The sequence below is a fragment of the Neophocaena asiaeorientalis genome, unplaced genomic scaffold (assembly GCF_003031525.2).
Source record: "Neophocaena asiaeorientalis asiaeorientalis breed wild unplaced genomic scaffold, Neophocaena_asiaeorientalis_V1.1 scaffold703, whole genome shotgun sequence".
In the NCBI taxonomy this organism is placed as follows: domain Eukaryota; kingdom Metazoa; phylum Chordata; class Mammalia; order Artiodactyla; family Phocoenidae; genus Neophocaena; species Neophocaena asiaeorientalis.
In genome coordinates, this window is record NW_020174434.1 from 1,671,854 (window position 1) to 1,695,085 (window position 23,232).

The window sequence follows — 23,232 nt, forward strand, 5'->3', positions numbered from 1 at the left end:
CGGAGCCTGTGCTCCGCGACAGGAGAGGCCACAACAGTGAGAGGCCTGCGTACCGAAAAAAAAAAAAAAAAGAAAAGAAAAATTGGGAAGTGGAACAAGAAAAAACTGGTTCACGCTTGCCCAATGCTTTATTGTTTCCCAAGAATAGGAAGAATGAGTACCCACCTAGACAAAGCGAGGTAAAACAATATTCTATGGAGATTTGGGGCAGGGGGTTGTTTGTTTTTGTTTGTCATTTGTTTGGTTTGCTTTATTGCCAATTTGTCCAATGTGGGGAGGAGGGAATTAGAGGCTGCAATGGCTAATGGTCCACCCAATCTGAACTGCTACTTTTGACAGTATGGATGAAATTAAAAATGTACTTGAAAAGGGACATACCATTGCCTCTAGTGGGAATAAATCATACTATTTCAATAAGTCACTAAATTCTTTGTTATAAAGGTATGATGCTAACTTTTAATTCCTTTATATTGAAGAAAAAAATTTTTATGAACTTTAGTTTTTTTAAATGTGCTCAGCTACGATAGCATTATTTTTCCTGGTCCAATGTGAATGCCTCATGTTTTCTTTTATCGAATGCAAGTTCAGATACTCTCACTGTGTACCCATATCCAGGTCACGGACACTGCTCTCAGTGGAAAAGTTCTGTCACTCACATTCCTGCCTTAGCCTGTAAAATAGAAACTCTGGTTACCTCGGAACTACGAGGGAGAAAATATGTGACATTCTCAACACTTTAACTCTTCTTCTTGGAAAAGGAAGTGACTTACTTTGTTGGTGACACAACTCTCACCCCTCCGAGAGTCAATTTCACACAATACGACACTCTCATGTCTGAATCCCATTCCTCCGTACTTTGCACCAACCAGGAGAGGCCTGGTTTGAGTCACTTTCCTGGGATTGGGATGTCTGTAATTCAGGGTGTTAGCTCTTCTCTAAATGTTTGATAGAATTCACCTGTGAGGCCATCTGGTCCTGGACTTTTGTTTGTTGGAAGATTTTTAATCACAGTTTCAATTTCATTACTTGTGGTTGGTCTATTCATATTTTCTATTTCTTCCTGGTCCAGTCTTGAAAGGTTATACCTTTCTAAGAATTTGTCCATTTCTTCCAGGTTTTCCATTTTATTGACATAGAGTTGCTTGTAGTAGTCTCTTATGATGCTTTGTATTTCTGCGGTGTCCATTGTAACTTCTCCTTTTCATTTCTAGTTTTATTGATTTGAGTCCTCTCTCTCTTTTTCTTGATGAGTCTGGCTAAAGGTTTATCAATTTTATCTTCTCAAAGAACCGGCTTTCAATTTTATTGATTTTTGCTATTGCTTTCTTTGTTTCTATTTCATTTATTTCTGCTCTGATCTTTATGATTTCTTTCCTTCTGCTAACTTTGGGTTTTGTTTGTTCTTCTTTCTCTAGTTCCTTTAGGTGTAAGGTTACATTGCTTATTTGAGATTTTTCTTGTTTCTTGAGGTAGGCTTGTATTGCTATAAACTTCCCTCTTAGAACTGCTTTTGCTGCATCCCATAGGTTTTGGATTGTCTTGTTTTCATTGTAATTTTTCTCTAGGTATTTTTTGATTTCCTCTTTGATTTCTTCAGTGATCTCTTGGTTATTTAGTAACATATTGTTTACCCTCTGTTTGTGTTTTTTATGTTTTTTCTCCTGTAATTGATTTCTAATCTCGTAGCATTGTGGTTGGAAAAGATGCTTGATATGATTTCAATTTTCTTAAATTTACTGAGGCTTGATTTGTGTCCCAAGATGTTATCTATCCTGGAGAATAAACCCTGTGCACTTGAGAAGTGTAATCTCCTGTTTTTGGATGGAATGTCCTATAAATATCAATTCAATCTACCTGGTCTGTTGTGTCATTTAAAATTTGTGCTTCCTTATTAATATTCTTTCTGGATGATCTGTCCATTGGTGGAAGTGAGGTGTTACAGTCCCCCACTATTATTGTGTTAATGTTGATTTCCTCTTTTATAGCTGTTAGCAGTTTCCTTATGTATTGAGGTGCTTCTATGTTGGGTGCATATATAATTATAATTGTTATATCTTTTTCTTGGATTGATCCCTTAATCATTATGTAGTATCTTCCTTGTCTCTTGTAACATTCTTTATTTTAAAGTCTATTTTATCTGATGTGAGTTTTCTACTCAGCTTTCTTTTGATTTCCATTTGCATGGAATATCTTTTTCCATCCCCTCACTTTCAGTCTGTATGTGTCCCTAAGTCTGAAGTGAGTCTCTTGTAGACAACATATAGATGGGTCTTGTTTTTGTATGCATTCAGCAAGCCCGAGTCTTTTGGTTGGAGCATTTAATCCATTCACGTTTAGGTAATTATCGATATGTATGTTCCTATTACCATTTTCTTAATTGTTATGGGTTTGTTTTTGTAGGTCTTTTTCTTCTCTTGTGTTTCCCACTTAGAGAATTTCCTTTAACATTTGCTGTAGAGCTGGTTTTGTGGTGGTAAATTCTCTTAGCTTTTGCTTGTCTGTAAAACTTTTGACTTCTGCATCAAATCTGAGTGAGATCCTTGCCAGGTAGAGTAATCTTGGTTGTATCTTCTTCCCTTTCATCACTTTAAATGTATCATACCACTTCTTTCTGTCTTATAGAGTTTCTGCTGAGAAATCAGCTGTTAACCTTATGTGAGTTCCCTTGTATGTTATTTGTCATTTTTCCCTTGTTGCTTTCAATAATTTTTCTTTGTCTTTAATTTTTGTCAGTTTGATTACTATGTGTCTTGGTGTGTTTCTCCTTAAGATTATCCTGCCTGGGACTCTCTGCACTTCCTGGACTTGGGTGGCTATTTCCTTTCCCATGTTAGGGAAGTTTTCAACTGTACTCTCTTCATATATTTTCTCACTCCTTTCTCTCTCACTTCTCCTTTTGGGACCCCTATAATGTGAATGTTGGTGCATTTAATGTTGTCCCAGAGGTCTCTTAGGCTGTCTTCATTTCTTCTCATTCTTTTTTCTTTATTCTGTTCTGCAGCAGTGAATTCCACCATTCTGTCTTCCAAGTCGCTTATCTGTTCTTCTGCCTCAGATATTCTGCTATTGATTCCTTCTAGTGTATATTTCATTTCAGTTATTGTATTCTTCATCTCTGTTTGTTTGTTCTTTAATTCTTCTAGGTGTTTTTTCTTTAATTCTTCTAGGTTTTTGTTCTTTAATTCTTCTAGGTCTTTGTTGAACATTACCTGCATCTTCTCAATCTTTGCTTCCATTCTTTTTCCAATAGTCCTGGATCATCTTCACTCTCATTATTCTGAACTATTTTTCTGGAAGGTTGCCTATCTCCACTTCATTTAGTTGTTTTTCTGGGGTTTTATCTTTTTCCTTCATCTGGTACAAAGTCCTCTGCCTTTTCATTTTGTCTGTCTTTCTTGAATGTGGTTTTCCTTTCACAGGCTGCAGAATTGTAGTCCTTCTTGCTTCTGCTGTCTGCCCTCTGGTGGATGAGGCTATCTAAGAGGCTTGTGCAAATTTACTGATGGGAGGGACTAGTGGTGAGTAGAGCTGGGTGTTGCTCTCGAGAGAATTTCCTATAAAGACATTGGTGTTGAAAGACAAGGAAACCAGACAAGCCTGACACAGCAGCAAAAAGGAAATGACCACAGGATCTGCTCCCCTCCAGGCTGGAGAATAAAGGGAGGGAACCACAGCCATGCTGGCCTATCTGGCCCCGCCAGAGCCTCAGAGAAGACACAGCCCTTCAGAGCTGCCCCAAGGCTGTCAGACAGGGGGAGGGGCCTGCGTCTTCCTTCTCTTGCCTCTAACACTTGAGGGTCCCAAGGGTCAAACCAGTCAAGAGCAGTCAAGTGGGACAAGAAAGGCCTGGAGATCTCAAATATTCCTTGGGATTCAGGAGAAACCAGAAGTATTCAGGAGAAATTTGTCATATGTTTTGGGCTTGAGAAATAAGAAATATAAGAAATGTGTGTATTTGGGAATGAGTGGGGGAAAATTAAGCCAAAAACTTGTGTATTTTTTCTGTAACTGGATTATACAGACATCATTTTGGGACACACCTGGGTTTTGAAGCAAGGATGCACACCTACTTAAAATCAATTCTGTTTTTCTAATTTGATGCTTGTAATCTACAGAATTAAAAAAACAAAAGCAAACAAACCAAAAAACCCAAGAAAAATCAGTCTCAGTGGACACAGCCTGTAGACTACAGGGAGAGCATGCCTCCTGTAGAAACGTCTTCTTCCATGTCTCTACTTGAATACTAAGAGCAGTAGGACTCTCAGCACTAGTTTCTTCTTCAATGGCAGGACTTTACTGATGAAAGCAACCAGCAAAGCCATACATTCTGGATTCTTCGCGCCATTTCTCCTTACAGTCCAGTTGGTTGGCACTTGGTTGTGAGTGTCCAGAGCACAACAGACCAGTTTCCCAAGAGTTTCTAGACTGCAATGGTTGGGTCCTCAATTCCCATACCCATCTCCTCCCCTCCACCAATTCCAAAATTTAGGTTTACTATTTTCACTCCTCACTCTGGGTAACTGAAAGCAGCCTTAAAACAGTAAGACCTTACTTGTGTCAGAAGACAAGATGAATAGGAGTCTCAGCATTAGCTGCAATGAGGTCCCTTTTGTAGCCAGCTCTGCCACACTTCCAGTGAGATTTTTCTCCTCAGGACTGCAAGACTGTGCAGCATCTCATGGCATCTTATCTTCATTCCAGTGAAAAAGGGGAGGAAACAAGATGAAGAAAGGGAAGGGACAACAGAGTCAAGAAACAGGCCAATTGAAATGTCTTTTCAAAAAGCTTATCCTGGAAGCGACACCTGGAGATGTCTGCTTACATCTATTTCCCCAAAATGGGGTGACATGACTAGTCTCACTTGTAATGGGGTTTAGTATCAGGAAAGAATTGTGGAGGCACTTTAATGTCTCAAAATTGGGGTTGCTTTTTAAAAATATATATATTATAAAACTTTTCTCTCATACAGAAATGTTAGAAGAACAATACAGTGAAAACTTACACACACACCACCTGAATTCTGTAAATAACATGTGTTATATTTGCTTTATCACTGATTTGTCCATTATCCATTCCTCTATAATTCAGTAATCCATCTTATTTTCTTATATTTCCCCAATGAATAATGATGTTGAATGTCTTTTAATAAGCTTACTATTGTCTTGTGAACACATACAAAATGTATGTTCATTGTTTTATTGGAGTGTAGTATTTTATTGTCAACTTATAAGAGTTATTGATATATTTTGGATATAAGTCCTTTCTCATTCATATAGATAAATACTGGGTACTTGGTATTCAAAGACAAATAAAATGAATTCCATCCCCTTTATATGTAAAGCAAGTTTTAAATCTAGACTGAGTTAAGCCAACCAATGTTACATATTCTCTTTCTGAACATGATTTGAAAAATATTTTTTTACCTGACAGAGATGCCTTCTCAGGGAGTCATGAAATCCCAGTCTGGGAGAGTGTTTTCATTTCCTAGGGCTGCTGTAACAACATCCTAAAAACGGAGTGGCTTAAACAACACAAATGTATTGTTTCAAAGTGCTAGGGCCTAAAGTCTGGGATCAAGGTGTCAGCAGGGCTATGCTCCCTTCAAAGGTGCCCTGAATTCTAGTGGTGTGATGACAATCTTTGGTATTTTCGTCTTATATACTTACCCAAGTGTCTGCCTTCATGTCCACATGGTGTTCTCCCTGTGTGTATGTAAGTCTGTGTCCAATTTCCCCCTTTTATAAGGTCAGCAGTCATGTTGGATTAGTGCCCACTCCAATGACCTCATCTTAACTAATTGCATCTGCAAAGAACCTGGGTCCAAATAATGTCATGTGCACAGATACTGTGTTTTTCTTCAACAAACAACAGCAGAACATTTGCTGCTCACAACTGAACATTGGCATTAAATAGCGAGTGTTTTCATAGAGGTAAACATAACTGGAGGAAAAATTACTTTGCACTGTCGTTGGACAAGATCAGGGAACAAAACACTATGGTCTTCACATTCTTTTCTAAAAGGAAAGAAAAAGAAATGTGAAGGTTGAGAATAGCAGGAAAGATCAAGAAAGGGTATTTCAGGAAGAGAGAGATCCTTATTACACAATGTTTGCTAAAAGCCTATCTCATGATTCCATCCTAAATCCAGTGAGTGGCCAATGCAATTATTTATGACATAAATAATTCTCTGTATTAAGATACCTCTTTATCCACAATGTTCCTCCAGGGTGGACCAGCTGTCAGGGATGGCTGCATTCTCACTGGACTATTAGTGACTCCTTTTCATAAGAAATTGAAGCCTTCTTTCTGATGGAATATATGTGTTTAAAACAGGGTCCCTTTGAACCTAAGCATATAAGACTTTGATTTTTTTATGACAAAGCCAAAGGGGGGGAAAAACGATTTTTTATGACACACCCAAAGGGGGGGAAAAAAACCCAAAGAAATAATAATGAAATTGTAAGAATGAAAAATAGAAAGGAAATATGATATTCTTTAAAATATTTTAGCCTACAATTAATTTCTCTAAATACAGTTTTGAAAGCAATCACCACAAATCTGAACATTTGCTGGATCATCTGGTCGGCAAGTGCTGCTGGATGAACAGCAGAAGGCGGGCAAAAGGCCCTTCCCAGTTTAACTCGTCTGGACTCTGGGGAATTTGGGGCACCTCCTGTCACTCTCCAGAAAATATGCCGGAGGAATATCAGGGAGAAGGTACAGCCAAAAATAGAAGACTGAGATCCCGGCACAGCAGGAACAGAGTCGATGACTCCTGACAGTATCTCCAGGATGTGCCAGAGCCCGCGGGAGTCTCCCCAGTGATCAACCCACAGAGGGCGTTCTCTCCACAGAGCAGGACAAGTCTCTGCACCACGGGGTGAGGTCCGCCCCCGGGGTGCGGGGTGACTCATGCTTTATCCTGCCTCCCGACTTCTGCAGCTCAGGAGGGAAGAGCATGAAGCCTGCACAAAGTATTGCATGTAAAAAAGCGTTTTATTTCTGCCTCTCTTTCTCTTTCTCCCCCAACCCTCCCTGGAACTAAGAGATTAAGACATAAGAATACAATCCATAAGGACTCTTTTTATACCAGAGTGATATACCTTGCCGGAGAAGAAAGCTTGTGGCATAAAATATAGGGGTAGTTTCAGGTCAAAGAAGTAGAGGCAAATACAAAAGACAGTCTCCTCAGTGGGGACAGCCTCGCTCACCATCTGCTTGACCCTGGCATCTTCTACATGGCTCACTGGGAATTGTTTAAGTCACAGAGTGCATCCTGTTTGTAGTTAAGAATTAAAGAGCAATCAGTTCAACATTTAAAAATGAGTATTCGACTTTATCTTCACAGGAATGCTATTTTAAAATATTATATATAATATAATATATAATGTTATATATATTAATATTATATATTAATTTCCAGTATCCACCCCAGAAATGTGGATTTGTCTGTGTGGGGTGGAACTTCAGCATAACTGTATTTTTAAAGCCTTCCCAAGCAATTCACTATGGAGCTAGAGTTAAGAACCACTAGTCTATTGTGTCCAAATTCTAATTTTTTTAAATTATGAAACAAATTTCTCTTTGATCTTTAACCAATACTCTATCATATTCTCCAGGAATAAAAGAAAGGAAACACTTCTGCACTCAGTCCATGAGGTCAGCTCTGTGCTAGTCACAAAAACCAGACGAAGTCATTACAAGAAAAGAAAACTGCAGACCAGTAACTTTTATGAATATCGATGCAAAACTCCTCAAGAAAATATTGTCAGCTTCAATATAACAACATAAAAAATAATTATATGTTAGCAAGTTTAAAATCCAAAAAATAAAGAAATATGACAATACCAATTGCTGGTATGAAAGCAGAGCAAAATGCATTCTAATTCATTGTTGGTGGGAATGCTAAAAGGTCCAACCATTTTGGAAGACAATTTCGGCAGATTTTTACAAAGCTAGACATAGTCTTACCATACAATCCAACAATCACACTTCTAGGTATTTACCAACTGGATTGAAAACTTATATGTCCAAACAACACCATGCACATGAATGCTTACAGCAACCTTATGATTGCCCCAAACTGGAAGCAACTGAGATATTCTAAAATAAGTGAATGAATAAACCCACTCTGGTACAGTCTTACAAGAAAGCATTATTTAGCAATAAAGAGAGATGAACTATCAGGACACATGATATGGGTAAATCTTATATGTATATTTCAAAGAGAAAGCAGCTAGTCTATGATTGCATATGTATGATTCCATCTATATGGAATTCTGAAGAAAGCAAAAATATAGAGATGATGAAAAGATCAGTGGTTGCCAAGGTTTTGTGGGTAGGGAGAGTTGAATGGATGAAGTATAGGGAGTATTTTAGGACATTGAAATATCTGTTTGCTATTATAATGGTGGATACGTAACACTGCATTTTTCAAGTAACAGAACTTTATAGCACAAAGATTGAATCCTAATTATACAAATTATATATAAAATATGTAACATATATATTACATGCAACATATATAATGTTACCTATTATATATGTATGTATGTAATATATAGGTAACATATAATATATATTACTATATATATATAGGATCTTGTGGGGATTCAAAGATGGAATGCAGAATATGATGAAACAATCCAACTGTATTATGAATGCATGGAAAAACTGCACTGAAGAGATTCAGGGGAAAAGGTCTTGACCTAAGTAATTTTGAAAAAGCATAGAATCTGTGCAACTTAAAACAAAATAAATCGTACATAAACTGTACTCTAGTTGATAAAGCTGTTTCTTCCTGTAGTATCAATTAACAATTCTGTAACACTATGCATGTACACTGACTGAAACTGGAAATTGAAGTAAATGGATGGCAAATGGTAGGAGAAGGAATAATCACTCCAGTTAACATACCAACTCTCAGAATTTATTCTAAAATGTATGCTACCAATGAGACACACTTTAGCATAAAAATACAGAACAATTAAAAATGAAAGATATAAAGGACAATGTAGAGATACAAATGAAACTAAAATCAACAGATTTCATTAATATAAAAAGTGTAAGAAAAGAAATATTAATACAGGTAAAAAGGGGTCTTTCCCAGTGATAAAGGGGTCCATCCAGTAGGAAGTTACCACAATCCTAAGCTATTGGAATCCATACATCATTCCAACATGCATAAAGCAAATTAAAAGAGAATTTAAGCAAATGCACAATCATGTTGGGAGTCATTAAAACACCTTTCTTAATAGTGATAGAACAAGCAGACAAGAAAATCAGTAAGGACGTACAATGTATTAGCAACAACATTTGCGAAACTTGATTTAACCAACTTAAGAAAAATATCCAATATCAATAGAATTTGCATTCTTTTTAAGGTCTAATGCCACTCGTACAAAAATTGTCCACACCCTGGCCCATAAAGAACTCCTCAAGAAATCAAGATTAAAATTAATCAGAAGACATCTTCTGAAGATAAAGTTAGAAATCAATAACAAAATAGCTACAGAGTTCCTAGCCATATGAAAAATAAACAGTACAATTCTAAATATCTCAAAAATAAAAGAAATCACAATTATTATTTTAAAATATTTTAAACTAAGTGCTAATTTGATACTGCATGTTGAAATTTTACAGTATGCTGATAAAGCAATGCTTAGAGGAAAATTTAAACCAAAATGCACAAATCAGAAAATAAGAGACTGAAAGTCAATCCAATTTTCCATCTTAAAAATCTAGAAAAAAATAAGCAAATCAAAATAAAATAAATAAAATGATAATAAAAATAAGAAATCAATGGAGTAGAAAATAAAAAGTAGAGTAAATCGATAAAGCCAAAATTAGTTCTTTGAAAAGAATAATTCAGTTAATAAGCTACTGGCAATACAGATCAAGGAAAAAGAGAGAAAGGACAAATTACCAATATCAGGAATGTAACAAGGATACATCAAGAGATCCCAAATATACATTATTTGATCCTTCCTACATATTAAGGATGCTTGAGATTGGCTGTTCTAGGATTAAATTCAATTGTTCAATGATTTCAAGGCGTCTAGTCCTCCTCTTTGTGTTGCTAAATGGCTGCCACAGCTCTAGACATCACATCTTTGAAGAACCACTGTCAAAGGCACTAAATGGGACTGAGGCTTTCTCCTCACCTGCCCTACTATATCAAAAGGAAATTCTTCCCCAGAATTAAGCCAATAGGCTTCATTTTATAAGTCATCAATCAGAATTAAGGTTACATGCTCTTCAAACAGAGACGGTGACCATATACCACGATACCAAAGGCTCCTCAACTATATATGGAATTTTTTTAATCATCAAGAAAGATGAGGAGCAATAACACTGGGATAGGCAACCATGTTCTCTGTCACATTTAGTGTTCTTCTCAGCTCCATGAGTAAACACATTCTCTCTTTTGAAAAAGCTACTGTTGGTTGTCTGTTATTTGCAAATAAAACTATGTGGTCTAATACAAACTGAATACTATTTATTCATTAGTGCTTGTCCTTGGAAATCAAGATAATGAATATACCAGCTACAAACCACTCATAATCATTAAGGAAAAACATTCATCCGTTAATGCCGATCATTCCTATGTCTGTGTTACTAAACATTTTTATAGATAATAAAATAATATTTACAGTATTTTATAAGGCAAGGGGCTTTTTTTGTTTGGTTTTTTTTGTTTGTTTGTTTTGTTTTGTTTTACCCTGGTATATACACATATCAAATACATGGGTAAGTACAATGCAGCTCAAGACATGGTTTCAGTCGCCCGCCATGGACGAGATACCCTGCTATGTGAGGAGCACACTGGCCTCTACAACTCTCAGTCTACAACGTGCACAAATCATTCCAATTTACTGAAGCAGGAGCTAAAAGAGAGCAGACACATCCAAGAAAAGTCAGAAAAGTGTTCCTGGCAGAGAAGCATTGGGTAAAAATATACATCCTGATGTTTGATCATGTGCTTTGTCTTGCTCTAACTTTACCCAAATGGAATTAGACACTGACTGATGTATGGCTCATTTTGAATTCCACTGTCCCTCGATGATGGAAATCTAATGTAAAATGTTTACTCTAAACTGGGTGGTACACAAAATATTGATACTATGATTGAATCAGAAATGTATTTGGATCCTCTGCACATCATATAGTTTGTTTCCTAAACAAATCTGGTTAAGGAAAACATCAAAGGTATTTTTGAGAGAATAGAACTTGGGAAAATAAATTCAGCCCAGCTGACATTAAACTCTGCTCCTGTCAAACCAAACAGGATTTTAATGTATCTTGCCTGTTAAGTATTAGTGAGGAATCTGTCCAAACAGTAAAAAATAAAATCCCACAGTCACTAAATCAAAGTAATTAGAACTCCAGTGATGGGTGAAAGTGGAATCAGATGTTCTCCCTCACTGGGAAGTATCAGTTGGCTGGGGTATTTGAAAATCCATGACTTCAGACAGAGAGCTGCAGCTAGATATTATGACAGAGGATTTTTTGTGTTATGCAGGTTACACTGAGCTATATTTTTGCCAATTTCATGTAGGAGATGAATTATATAGAGAAATTAGATTTTTGGAAGCCATGTGCTGATTTTCCAACTGCAACTTATAGAAGTTAGCTGTGTACATACATCAGTCATCCCCAGATGTTTTACTATTTTCCCTGTAAATTGTTAGTGTAGAATTCTTCTTAATTTGGGACTCTGGTATATTTTACTCCCTAACTTCTATAACAGGATGGAAATTCTGTTAACTGTGCTGTGCATTATAAGTCTCCAGCGAGACCTAGAGTAACGGCAGCCACGGATGCCTCACGAATCAAAGGAGCACTAGGTCCTGAGTTAACTAGTTGAATGGTGAGTGGCTTTCTCTGTTAAGCAGATTTTAACATTTCAAAATGATTTCTTACATCTATTTTAATCCTGGAATACAATATATATGGAAGAATATGGAATACAAATAAACTAATAAAACAGAAAATAAAACACTCCAGAAAAAATTTCAACAAAATTGGCTACTTTGTTGTGTCATATATAGCAAGAAAACCTACAATTTTTCAGTGATGAATAGTATTCGGGATGGATACAGACATTGACACACCTTGCATTTTAAAGTCTAATACTAATAAAAATAATACCGATTCCAAACATACATTGACCCATCACTACCTGGTGACAGGCAAAGCCTTCACGTTTTCAGTGCAATACATCCCTTGATCCTCACACTGACCTTTAAGTGTTTTACAGATGAGGAAATTATGGTCCTGCCTAAGTCACAAAGGCAAGTCGCCTAACAGCACACAACTGCTCATGTGGGTCTGGGGTTTGGACACTGCACGGTAGAACCACAAAGCCGATACTTTAGCCACTTTCCTTCACCACCTCCTAACTTTGAAACATGGCATGTCAGGAAAGTTTGCCTTGTAATCCAGTTATGCAATGACTTTATCAAGAGTAATTTTCATCCTTTAATGTCCAACTATTATATCACCATTTTAAGAAATTCCCATTTCCATCAGCAGTGTACCCCACAGGCATTAACCAACATAAGGGTGTTTTACAAGCCAGCAGGGTTTCGGAAGACAGGGCATCCTGCAGAGGGGGGACAAAGACCCCAGGCTGCAGGGAGTTGTTGCTACCTTCCCACCTTGGCCAACTGCTGCCTTTTCTTCAGCTCCACGCAATGCCTCTCCACCACACAGGTGCTGGAGGTGAGCAGGTCTTCCTCTTCTTATTCCCTCATCCCAAATCCACAATCAGGGTTGTGGTGGTGGACGTTCCTGGAAGTCAGGCAGGACACATGTGACACTGGGGGTGGTGACATCAAATCACCTGTTTGGACTTAACATTTCCAGCATGCTGTTTATCCTGTGGGTAGCAAGAACATTGCATCTCCAAGAGAAACCTGACTCACCCAAAGTCACCTGGAAGGGAGAGCCTATGGGCTGGTTCCTCACTCGAGATGCCCCCAGGAAGAAGCCAGCAGAAGAGTAAGGAGTGACATTCAGTGGTGAGCCATCTCCTCTTCTCATGAATCCCATGTGACATGTAGTAATAACTCCATCTTACAGATTAGAAAAGTCTTGTTGTGGCCAGGTCCCTTGCTCAGGGTCACAGACTTTGAAGGTGTCAAAATCTGAAGTCAAACCAAGGCACCTGGTACTCTGGGAAGACAGTGGTGTCCCTCTGAGAAGACAGGATACCTGTAGCCTGACCACACAGAGGTTGGGCATTTTGTCCAGGGTGGTCTTGGATAAACATACAGTTCCATCAGCCTTCATCCCTCTCAACTTGGACATTTTGCCATAATTAAAGAGTGAGTTTCTCTCTTGCACCTCAAATTCAAAAGTCTGACCCTGCGAGTCAATTTATTAGGCAGATGATACCCTCACAGAGTATGTTTTCCACCCTAAATATATCAGGAAGACTGTCTGCCTGACTTCTCTTTTAGTCTTGGCTACCTCGGAAGTTGGCTTATTGAGAAAGAGTATGGCGTCATTTTGCCTTATCATTTCCACCTCCAGGCAATCCGCAGAATAAGTAGATCCCAGGAAATGCAGGGGTTTATTGCAAAGTGAAAAATGTAACTACACACCTGAAATTCTGTGCAAGTCCACACCAGGCTTAAAGTGGTTTGGGGTGGACCTTCCTGCAGATGTTTTCTTCTTTCGAGTAAGCGTTCTGCCACGTGCAGTGCATTTGATTGTCAGAGACTTCAGTGTGTCTCTTCATTTGTGAACTGCAGGAACTCCACAAGACGGATGGTCAGGAGAACTAGTTTCAGGACCTATTTCTGCCACAGGATGATTAAGTTCTTAAAAGTCATAGTCTCCTTACTTTTAAAATGGGGAAGAGAAAAATAAGAACTTCACGCGTTATTTGGAGAGTCATATGAGATTTTGTATGCGAAACACTAAATAAAACTGTAAGGCATTATATCAATGCCAGCTATATCATTACTAGTACTGTTGTTAAATTATTATTATTATTATTACAAAAGTATGTAGTTGGCTGTGTTATGGGATGTAAGGCTTCATTGTAATTAATTATGTGATATGACATGAAGGGTCTCGTGGTGTAGCAACTTCACTGGGTGTCACTGGAAAGAAAAACTGTTTGGGAAGGACAGTGAACTGAGCACCAATTTTCTTGCAGAAAAGGACCAAAAAAGACAAGAATGAGTATAAAATGCATGCTTTGTCAAGCTTCTGGGTGGAATGAGTTCCTGAGACCGGAAGCCGCAATCATCCTAAAGAAACGTCTGATAGACAAGAGTTCTAAAGGGGTTGCTGGCCTGCACTTTGCCCTGCAGACCACGGGCTCTGATGGGGCCTGTCATCCCCCAGCCACGATCCACAGGTTAATGCTCTCAGAGTTACCAGCCCCGCATCTGTGGTCTCTGGCTGGAACACATGTTATTTGGGTAACTGAGAAACAATCTCGCTCCCTATCAAGCTCTTATGGACAGAAACTAATGTTTGTCTGCTGAGCACATGTATGTCACTTGGTGTTCCACCTGTGTTTATTCTAGAGGATATTCTGATCAGGGTTTGGAATTCGCACAGAGAAACTCACTGGCTTACTGACACTCCCAGAATTGTTACTACCATAATCACACTCAGATTTCCATTGGCAAATATGTATGAGGCAGTGGTAGGGAGAGGATGAAGATATTTTTCCTGGGGAGCAGACGGTCTGAAGCTGAGAAAAGGAATATCTGATTTGTAAACCAGACACAGAAGACAGAGAAGGCCAAGGTGGACCATCTGGTCCTATAATGAACTCATGCTGATGCTTCTGATTTTTCAGTAGACCTTTTAGCACATGATTTAATCCACAATCGGAACTAGAGAAATGCTGCCCATCTTAATTGAGTAGCAAAGCAGTGAGCACTGCCTCAGTCCTTCAGACACTGAGCGGGGTTGGGAGGCAGGGTCTCATAGGACAGTGGGACTGGCTGCTTCTCCTCCCAGTTCCTCACAGGGTGACTCTTAACTTCCCAAAAAATGCAGTTTTATTGGGGCTGGTGTTGCGGAGGATGCTTTCTTTCCCTTAAACAAGCTACGGGTCATGCATGCAATGATGATTTTTTGACACCATAACAAACTTGCAATGAGCAAGCAGCTCTTATGTCTCAGGACTCTACACTTGCTGCAGATACAGATGTGAATAACCTTCTCTGCTCTAACAGAATTCACTTTCAATAATACCATGTGATAAGTACTTTAATACTAATGTACACAGACTGCCACTAGGGCACTAAGGAGGAAGTGATGAATTCTTCCATAGGGAATCAGGAAGGACTTCTCAGGTAGGTGACATTCGAGCTGGATTTTGCAAGATGAATGGAATTTTCCAGTTGGGGAAGGAAGGAATGACGGCATAGTGATTTGTATGTTGAAAGACATGGAATTAAGGAAAGTCTTGGAATTTTCCAGGGACCATAAGAGGTAAAGTGGTACTTGCTTTGGGGGAAGGGGACCGGGTGGCCAGAAAGGAATTAGAAGTGGGGTGAAGTTTTGAATGGCTTATGATACTCTTCATACTTTATCTTATGCACAAAAGGAGACAACAAAAGCTTCCCTTAGGTAATAGATAAAAGGAATTGGCATTTGGACATTTCGGCATTAAAAATGACAAGATTGGGACTTCCCTGGTGGCGCGGTGGTTAAGAATCCATCTGCCAATGCAGGGGACACAGGTTGGAGCCCTGGCCCGGGAAGACCCCACTAAGCCCATGCAACACAACTATTGAGCCTGTGCTCTAGAGCCCGTGAGCCACAGCTACTGAGCCCGCATGCCTGGAGCCCATGCTCCATAACAAGAGAAGCCACTACAATGAGAAGCCTGTGCACTGCAACAAAGAGTAGCCCCCACTCGCAGCAATGAAGACCCAGTGCAGCCAAAAAAAAAGACAAGATCTCATGAATGTGGAAAAGCATGGGTAGACCTTTCAAAGAGTGATAGAACTTGCAAGCCTACAGGATGATGGTCGTATATATCATTCACCAAGAAATGAACCCAGGAAGAAAAGATTTGGATTTTGAAGCATAACCAGATATGATGATAATGAGTTTAGACTTGGACATGTTTTTACGGATTTGCTTTCAGATCACAGGTCAAGGAACACCACAAGCTAATGTGTTTACGATTGCACATAACATGTACAGAGAACTGTTTTTTCTTCTTGTGGTTATGATATATGGAAAAGTAGCGTGTGGCATGTCTTGAACAATTGTTTGGGGCTAAATTGTGAAAGGCCTTTAAAAATGGGCATGTGTCCATTAGAAAACAGAGTCAGGGGGATCTTGAATAATTATTATAGCAACAGGACAAATAGATGTGAGCCATTTTATTTTTTTAAATGACAGGAATATGAAGAGGAAGGATGAGTCAGAGGTGACTCCAAGTTTTCAAATTTGGTAAAAGGTTTTGGAGCGTTCACTTTATTATGTGGTACTGAGCAGAACTGAGTGAATGCAACCATTACAAATTACAGCGGACCAGACTTCCAGCAAAGCTGTGCATCTGGAACGTATACTCTGAGCAGGAAGGGAAGGGTCAGCTGAGCCACTCAACTGCCATAAAGTCAACTCACTTTATTTGATTGACTAGATAAGGATGAAGCAAACTAAAAGGGGACACGCTGACAAATGACAAAAAGAACAGTAGACATCAAAGGCACAGTACAGAAAAAAAATGCATAAAAGCTGAAGAGTCTGAGGACATTGGCACAAAGGTAAATAGATAACCTATCTCAGTAGCCCATGGTGGTGGTCAAATAAATTGTCCCTATTTAAAAATGTTGATTTTGACTCATCACAGCAATGTTTAAAAACAAAGAAATATATGTAACAAGCTTTGGAATTATTTTAATAAAAATTGTGAAAAAAAATTAAATGCTAAAATTTTCATTACCTGCAATATTTATATATGTAAATAATCTTGCCAAATATTATTGGGAAAGTAATTGAGCAGTTTGTTAGTAAGTAGAATTCATATGTGGAGGAATAGAAAGAGTAAATATAAATTTTTTCCCTTTACTACTACTCATTCAAATGGATTGTTGCCATTCAAAGTTTTTTTTTATAACTTCAACTTGTAATGCTATTTTGATAATGGAATTCTATTGTAATTAATATAATCAAATATATTTCATCTGAGATTCATTTGGGACCTAGCCATTTATACAAATACCATGTTCTATTGAATTTCAGTTACTAAAATAGAAATTATGTCAAAATACATGCAAGAAATGATATAGTGAAAATGAACCTAGAATGTAAATATTAATGTGGCTATTTTAGACTGTTTCTTGACATTTTTTTCATATTAAAGCAACATAATCCTTTTATTATAGCCATAGTCTATTATTATTATTTAAATTTCAAGAGTTTGTGGTCTCTTTAGTTGCTCAATTGCTATTATTCATATTAATTACATATTTACCATATAGAGTTTCAGATTGTAATTTGGAAGCTGGCTAGCAGAATAAGTCATTAGCTATCAAATTATTTAGTAAAAATTAAAGCACATAACATTTTCTGTAATAATGTAGTTAGAAGCATATGTTCTTGAGTAAATAGACTAGTCATTCATGGAATATGGGATTAAGTGCACTAGCAAATCTGTTCCCACCCAAAACTCAGATTCTAGGCAGAGGTTTTTTTTTTTATAGGATATTTCCTCTCAGAGGCTGTGTGAGGTTAAAACTGGTCCAAAACAAAGTCTGTGAGGGCAACTTAAGTCAAGAGACTGAGCAACTGTCCTTTGCAGGACAGGGATTGTAAAAGGAAGTCACAATCTAGAATTAGATATGGATAGAAACTGAACTATCCATTGTCCATAGACAATAAACATTGTTTCTTCCAGTTTCAAATTTTGTTTTCAGTTAAATGGAAAATCCATCCAATCACGTTAAGATATTAAGTGCTTGCTGTAAATTAACAAAGTTAGTGTTGGGGTAGGTATGGCATGTCAGCTTGGATGGGATTCTATGAAAACACTGTGACATATTGCAAATGTTACAAATTGTGTGATCTTTTCAAAATTATTTAGCTTTCAAAAACCTCATTTCCTCACTTATAAAATGGAAATAATAAAAACTACAGGGCAATCTGTTGTGAAAAATAAATACATAGTAAAGATATATAGTAGTTGACACAGAGGAGTTGACATATGATGTTAATCCCTGATCTCTTCCCCTTAAGATGGAAAAGTTGCTCAGGTCTTATGTCTTTTGCAAGGCGCATAGGACTCGCAGAACTTCCAGCCGTTCATAGTCCCCCCGGTGTCATGTCAGACATCAAGCAGTTACATATTGGAAGATGCAGGCAGAGAATTCCTTGGCAAACTCTTTTCCGTAGAGTTGAATTCCTTGCCATCCTTGGATTTCTGTACTGCAATAGATGCCTATTTTTAGTTGCAGTAGAATACCTATTCTTTGCCCAAATCCTAGAATGCACCAAATGGGAAGCAAAATATGCTTAGAAAGGCAAATGGAGCAGTTTCACAGATTCCCTGGTCACATGGGGCCCTGAGCGCTCTGCGGCTCCACTGTTCCAGGTACATGTGTTTTGTTCTGGGGAAGATTATATATAGGATGCATGAACAACAAGGTCCTGCTGTACAGCACAGGGAGCTATATTCAATATCCTGGAATAAACCACAATGGAAAAGAATATAAAAAAGAATGCATATATGTGTATAACTGAGTCGTTTGCTGTACAACAGAAATTAGCACAACACTGTAAATCAACTATACTTCAATAAAATAAATAAATACACAGAAAAATTTTTAAAAAAAGGAGGGTGGAGGGAAGATCCTGATGTGCCTTCCAGTCACGGTAAGACTCAGCTTTGTGTGAGAAGCATGCGAGCACTGGAGGCTGGTGTGGAGTGCAAGCTGAGGAGCCGCTTGGTGGAAAGGCTGTGCTGGTCCATGTTAGGTGTTTGCTTTGGAAACCAGTGTCCAGCGTTGTAAGTGCGCTGGACACACTTAACATTTACCCACACTTCACTCCCCCCACGTGTCAGATGCCCCAGCACCTGGTAATTTGCACCACAACAGCCATTCACGTGCTCCAGGTGTTCAAGAAATGTCCATTGCACAAATGGATAACCATGTTGAAATATGGATCATAACTTTCAGAGATGAGGATTGAACTTTTTAACCCCCTCTAATAGAATAAACTGTGTGTGTATGTGTAGAAAATTGTCTGTTTAATTCTCATATCAAGCTGCAAGGCTGCTACATGTTCCCCCATTTCATAGAGAAACTAAAGACTAGAAATGTTAAGCTAGTCAGTGGTGGAAGTGGTTGAACCAGGTTTGCACTGAGGTCCTTCTGTGTGAAAGTCTAATTCCATTTAACAGCACCTCCCTGACTTTATAGACAAGCCCTCTTCTGTTTCTCTTGATTATGACTTCTAACTTAGAGTGCTTTTTGCAGGATTTGTATTTCCAATTAATATCCTCAGTTCTTTTCGGTGTGAGAGTAGCTAACGAGCTCTCTCTTAACACAGAGACTCATCTGGCAACACATCTATATTTTTTATACAGATACCTGATCAGTTTGTTGATTAATTTCAATCCAGATTTAAGTCTTTCTTTAGAAATGTGGAAGGTTTTTCCTCAATAAGAATTTAACTTTCTTCCTTCGTACTGTGATCCCTCTTCAGAAAGATTCTAAGCATCTTTACTGAGAACCAGTAGGCACAGGCCTGAAAGACTTTCATTATGTGAAGAGGGTGTTCGGCTAATTACGAGAAAAACATTGGACAGAAACAGACTGAAAACAGATATTCAGTATCACTTTAATTAGGCTGTACTACTTGAGGAGTCTCTTCAAAATAATAGTCTTGATATTATTATAAGCATGTTTAACAAAAAGGCATCTTGGCAATGCTTACTGTCAGACCTGGCAATTAATTGAACTGACATTAATATTTAGACATTTAAGCAGAGCTCGCTGCACCTGGGGCAGCGGGTGATAGAGCTGCTGCAGGAGGCCCATCAGTACTGGGGGGCAGGGGCGGGGGGAGGCAGAAGTACTGCCGAGCTGGGCCAGGGACCTCAGGGGCCGCAGGAAGTGCAGAGATCAGAGACCACATCACATCAGACGTTACAGAAAAATCACAAGAGATTTTAGAGTAAAATTCTACTTTACCAAATAATCTATCACCTTCTTAAAAGCACTATCATAATTAACGCTATGGAATGAGTGAAGACAATGAGCCCCTGATATTTAGGAAAAATGTCAGGCAGTGATCATTTTAAAAGCAGAATAAGAGGGGCAACAAGCACACGCAGTACCAGGAGTGGTGGAAGGGTCCGCATGTTGGGCAGCATTTCTAAATGCGTAAATGTTAGTAATGCTTCAGTTTTTCTCTGTACCTTGCTATGTAATTTTAAAAAAATAATATTCTGCCATGAATAAGCAAAAAAAGGAAACAAAAAAGAAAGAAAAGGAAAGACCGTGCGTCACAGACAAGGGATGTCTTAAGGACATTTTAAGAGCATTTTAGTGGTTCAGAGGGAACCACTGGGAAACTCCTGGATGAGGACTGATGAGCCACCCATGGTGTGGACACCACTGAACAGGACCCCACTAAGCTTTGGATGACCACCAAAAGCACATATAGTGTGGCACTAACACTGCAGAGGACTCCATCCCGGACGGTGAGGTCACCGTTCTTGGTGTCGCATGAGAACAGGATGAGAAATCGGGCTTTACAAAAAGGCCTCACATTGTAAGTTGGACAGCTTGTTACCAACATGCTTACCAGGTGGTTCTCCTTATTGATCTGCTCGATCAGATGTCTCAGCTACTAATATAGTGAAAGACCACATTTTTAAGCCTGGAAGAGCAGCATCTCACCGACCAGCACAGCTAGAAGAACTAGCAGAGGAACCTGGAGTCATCCTGGTACAGAGGTGCAAGGTGATTACAGGCTCCTGTTCTGTAAATGTACTTCTAACCACTTGCAAGACGCATGAGTGGGCTCTGAAACTGAACTCTTGGTGTGGCACATAGACCCCAATGTTGATTCCCAGTTCAGTCTGTGGTGATGGGAGTAGAGGCCTTAGAGCATCCCAGATAGGTCATTTCATGCCCATACCTCATGAATGGACAGCTGAGGGGTCCAGCCTGAGTAGTTGAAGAAATGCAGTGCTCCAGAATCGTTCTGAATTCTCGGGTGTTCTCTACTTCAGCATGCCAACTTATTTCTGTGGACAGACACTAACATTCAGAGTTGCAACTGTGAGGCGACCAATGACAAAGATTGTCTTCTTGACCAAACTCTATCAAAGAAAATATGCTTGTTTGTACGAAAAATACAGTAATGTGTCCAGGAGTGATGAAGTAGCACATCAACAATTTACCTTCAAATAATTGTTTAAAGTTATTCAAACTTGTAATTTAGCTGTAAGTTTGAAAGTGATTCAGAATTAGCAGAATAATACACAGAAAGGAAAAGGTGTCTATGCTTCGGCTTGACTGTGCCCAGAGTAAATTTTGTTGCTCTCTTAATTGATCTAATTCAGATATATAAAAATTACTTATTAAAATTCACCAAATTAATAAATGAGTTAGTGAATAAAGGAAATATTAACTCATATTTTATAAACTTTAAGCTTACAAAATTGTCCTTCAAATATTTCTGACTCTGTATTTTTAAAATCTTGTCAGCATTGGTAAATATTTACATAAGATTAAAATTAAATTTCCCCTCTGTGTTTATGAAATTTTCTGCTATAATTAGTATAAATTCAGCTGCAGGCAACAAAAATCCAAGTCAACTGATTAAAAATATTGACTTTTATTCTCTCTCATAACAAGAAATCTAAAGGCAAGAGGTTTCCAGATTTGGTTAAATCAGTGGCGCTTCAGGGTTATCAGGGGTCTAGAATTTTCCCTTTTTCCACGGACCCCTCTTCAGCATACTGGCCTCTGTCCACAACTTTGTTCTCTGAAGGCTATCACAGCTCCAAGCATCTCCTCATTACACAGCCATCTATGTGCTCACCAAAGGAAAATTCCCTTCATAGGACTCATTATAACAGTGAAGGAAACTTCTCTCAGAAGTGATCCCAGGAATTGTCTCCTCATGCATCAGAATTACCCTAATCTTTTGCCTCAACCAAGCACGGCAGGGAGGAACCACCATACTTAGGGTAAAGCAATCAAAATTGGCCCTCTTAGACTGGTGGTGATCGGGAGGTGTGGAGGAGATGCCTTTGCTTGATTGCATGACCATAGACTAAAAGAGGATATTGTTCAAAAAATGTTGAGGTTCTTCTACCAGAAAAAAATAAGGGAGTGGCAGCAAAGCATTTGAATAGACAATCAAACTTTTTGCAACAATGAATAAAATAGCAATGGTAAACAAGAGGAAAAATTATACACCAGGAGGGCAAATAAACTTGAGCTGGCCATTGGGCAATCTCTACCACTGCCCTTTTGGCCAAGAATCTTTTCTTTGTCATGAGGGGCACCCTTTCTGTTATGATTTCAATAGACACACACACACATACACACGCACCGCCGTTGTAGAAAAACGGTATCTTTCCAGAATAATCTACCCTGTCCTGTATTCCCTGCTATTTTCCTCCTAATATGACTGAATACATGATACCAATAAATGCTTCAAAAACAGATGACATTGGTTAGTCTCTGAAAGTAGGTCATTTGCAAAGCTACACAAGAAGTATAAACAATAATTGGCAAATACAATAATTTTTAAGGTAAAAAATTTTATTCCACTCCTATGAATAAATGACTCTACACGTAACTTGCATTACCAACAGAATTTTGTATAATATTTATCTGTACAACTTGCTACAGTCAAGACATAACTTAATCTAATAAGCAGTGATCAATCCCAGAAAACCACCCAAGAAAACTGAATTCAAGTTTTCTCATTATCCTTCCTGTGGATTTTAGAAGTAGATTATTATTTATTCAATTTGCAGTATATTAATCTAGGTTTGTATTATGCGATAATATACAACCTGTTTTATTTCTTGAACAAAATGTGTCAAAGCTACATATTGCTATATAAATAGGATATGAAGCAGCACCTAACAGTAAATCCATGATATTTGTATAGCTCTGGTTCACTTACAAAATGCTTTCAGAAAGTGATTTCTCTTTTCAGCTTCAAAGCAGCCCTGTGAACTAGTTATTTTTCACCCCAATTAAAAATATTAAACTCAAA

The 23,232-nt window shown here is 38.3% G+C and overlaps 1 pseudogene; it reads left to right on the forward strand.

The window, feature by feature from the left end:
* The first annotated feature begins 18,884 nt into the window (after nucleotides 1-18,884).
* Nucleotides 18,885-21,407, forward strand: LOC112407573 (cytokine receptor-like factor 3 pseudogene; annotated as a pseudogene).
* Nucleotides 21,408-23,232: the final 1,825 nt, after the last annotated feature.